This window comes from Theobroma cacao, chromosome 1 (genome assembly GCF_053813885.1).
Source record: "Theobroma cacao isolate CCN51 chromosome 1, ASM5381388v1, whole genome shotgun sequence".
NCBI lineage: Eukaryota > Viridiplantae > Streptophyta > Magnoliopsida > Malvales > Malvaceae > Theobroma > Theobroma cacao.
This window is the reverse complement of record NC_142639.1, coordinates 5,086,538-5,089,847: the sequence shown is the minus strand read 5'-3', so window position 1 is coordinate 5,089,847 and position 3,310 is coordinate 5,086,538. Positions and strand designations below refer to the sequence as shown.

The 3,310-nt window shown below is 34.5% G+C and overlaps 1 long non-coding RNA gene across 2 annotated transcripts; it reads right to left on the bottom strand.

Moving 5' to 3' along the window:
* Positions 1–1,131: 1,131 nt before the first annotated feature.
* On the bottom strand, positions 1,132–3,083 carry LOC148764459 (uncharacterized). Of its 2 annotated transcripts, XR_016025452.1 has the most exons (3): positions 2,509–3,083; positions 1,843–2,205; positions 1,132–1,402 (listed from the first exon to the last, which is right to left on the bottom strand). It is a non-coding gene; the product is annotated as an uncharacterized LOC148764459 (long non-coding RNA). The 2 variants fall into 2 exon arrangements; XR_016025451.1 differs by lacking the exon at positions 1,843–2,205.
* Between the last annotated feature and the right edge of the window lie 227 nt (positions 3,084–3,310).

Here is a 3,310-nt window from a genome sequence, read left to right as displayed (position 1 = left end):
ATAAGTATTGGGAGATGGGATGGTTTGTGACACTGTTAGCATGAGAAGGTAATTGACAATCATAAGCTTCAAGGTATGGTTTAATGACTCTAGAACTTTTCCTAACAGTAGGATTTTGATTTGCAAAAGAAATTCAGAGTCACAGTTTGGAATAGGATCAATAGAGATAGTGTCATGGTTGGTTTCAAATTCAATATTAGTTGTTGAATTGGAGGAAACAGGTGCTAAAATATCAGAAGAAAAACTGGTGGAAGAATTTTTAACAGAAGCAATATTATTAGGATCAAAAGAAAAATCAGCAGAGGATAAAGTATCACAATGTAAAATACAAGGATCATTAAAAGAAGAATGCATAGATTCAGATGATGATTTGCCCTTTTGAAAAGGAAAAATGGACTCATGAAATACAACATCTCTAGATATGAATGTTTGATGGGTTTCCAAATCATATACCTTGTATCCCTTGATTCCTATAGGGTAACCTATGAAGATGCATTTTTTAAATCTGGAATCAAACTTAGTTCTATCTCTTTTGAGGGTGGAAACAAAGCATAAACAACCAAAAACCCTCAAATGTGAATAAACTGGTGATTTGTTGTAAAGCAATTCATATGGAGATTTATTTCCTATAATGGAAGATGGTATTCTATTGATGATATAAGCTACTGTAAGGACTGAATCTCCCCAGAATTCTAAGGGTAAGGATGATTGAAAAAGAAGTGCTCTAGCAACAATCAAAAGGTGTTGATGTTTTCTCTCAACTACCCCATTTTTGTTGGGGTGTATCTACACAAGATAAGTGATGCACAATACCCTTAGCAGAATAAAATTCATTAAGTTGGAACTCAAGTCCATTATCAGATCTGATCTGTTTGATTGATTTATTGAACTGAGTGTAAATAAGGTTGTAAAATGTTGGAATGATGGTTTTGACATCTGATTTAGAACGCATTAAAAAAATCCATGTGAATCTATTAAAGTCATCAACAACTGTTAAAAAATAATGGTGACCAGACAAAGAAGCAGTAGAATAAGGTCCCCATATATCCATGTGAATCAATTCAAAAGAAGAAACAGTAGTTTGAATATGAACAGGAAAAGGTAAACGTTTTTGCCTTGCCTTTGGACACGTTTCACAACATAAACTTTCAACAGAGGAAACATTAGCACAATTTTCATGAATAAGTTTGATTCTATTCAAATGAGCATGGCCTAACCTAAAGTGCCATAAATCAAAATTTTTAGGCAAACTTTTACAAGTATTGGAAAACAACTTGGAAGGAAAGGAAATAAACTGTTCAACTTTAGCTTGACTAAGAGTATGTGCATCCCACTTGTCCTGCATAAAGTATAGTCCAGAAATGGCTTTAGCAAGCCCAATCGTTGTCCATGAACTTAGTTCCTAGACAATACAATATGAATCAGTAATCAACAGTAAGATATTTTTAGACTTGGTAAGTTCAGTAACTGAGATCAAATTGAATTTAAAGGAAGGCACCAATAGAACATTCTTTAGTATGAGTGATGAGGAAAGCTTGACTGTGCCTATATGTGAAACTAATACCTTTGTTTCATTTGGTAACTGAATGTACATGTTATGTACGGGTTTAAAGGAAATAAATTTATCTAGATAACAAGCTATATGATCTGTAGCCCCCGTATCCATAATCCAAGATGTATTACAAACATTTGGGATTGCTCTAAAAAAAGAAAATGCATTATGTGCATTAGATGAATAATTGTTGCTATGATAAGAATAAGAATGTAATGCAGCAGACAGACAACCTAATGACTCAATGGGTAAATTATCAGAAGAAATATATAAAGGGTTTAAGATTATACCAGATAACGCTGAATTCACAAGAGAAGTTGGATTGGTTGGTTCTTCATTCTCACCATCAGCAATATGATCATTGATCAATGACATTAGCTTTTGAATTTGATACTTAGAAAGAGTCAGTGAAGACAAAGATTCAGTTGATTCATCATATTCTTCCTTCGATGTAACAGGGCCAACACTATTAATAGACCATACATTCCCTTTCTTAAGAAGTTATTTCCCCTTTGAAAACTTGAAATCTGGTGGGAATCCGATCAATCTATAACACTTGTCCTTAGTATGTCCCTTCTTATGACAGTAAGAACAAACAACATCCACCTTAGACTTAACCTTTCCTTCTGTCATTGTGGCCATGGCAGAGGACTCTATGATAGGCATAGTATGCAAATATAAATTCCTTTGTGACTCATCCCTAATCACCAAATTATATGCCTCATTCAATAAAGAAAACGGTTTCATCATCAAAATTTGAGATCGAAGAGCAGAGAATGACTCATTTAGTCCATTCAAAAATCTAAATACCGAATCCTTTTGATATTGATCTATATAAGTTTGAAAGCAAGTTGAGTTATATTTGCCACAACTACAATGTGGGAGCAGTCTGTAATTCCTAAGTTTTTCCCAAATGCAATTTAACTCAATGAAATATGCATAAACAGATCTTGTACCTTGGGAGATATTGTAGAGATTGAACTGGAGATTGCAAATTCTTGCAACGTTTGGTTGAGAGAAGCGTTCCTTCAGAGTTTCCCAAACCTCAGATGTTTTTCTAATGTAGAATACCGTAGAGGCTATGGGTGGTGAGATTGATTCAAGAAGCCAGGCAAGGATGAGGCTATTGCATCTTGTCCATGGCACAAAGAGTTTATCTGAGACATCAGGTTCTGGAATCGAGCCATCTATGAACCCAGATTTGTTTCAAATGGAGAGTGCTAGCAAGAAAGATCTGCCCCACGATGAGTAGTTATTTGATGTCAGCTTAGGAGTGATGATGATGGAGCCATGGTGGTGTGAGTGGTGGAGATAAAATGGTGACAATGGATCTTCAATGGGTGAAGTTGACAATCGAAGGTCAGAGGTGGCAAACATTGAATCTGTCATGAGGCTTGAGAAATTTGCAGAAATTGTAATGGGTATTTGGAAGGAATATGAATGATCAAGAAAAGAAATCTAAAGAATCTCAAGAGAAATGAACCTGGCTTTGATACCATGAAAAAGGGGAATCAGGAATGTCCCCTGAATTTCATTTCTCTAGAAAGTTACTTTTTACAATTGTTTTCCACACTATTTATATACAGACACTACAACGAAATAACAACATGCTAACTAAACTAACTTTAATAATCTATTTACAATATAAACATGATTAATTTATACTTAAGATTGAACAACCATATATATGAGGGCTTAACTGTTTTGATACGTTCCTAGTAACATGAGATGATATAAAATCACCATGCCAAACAAGAT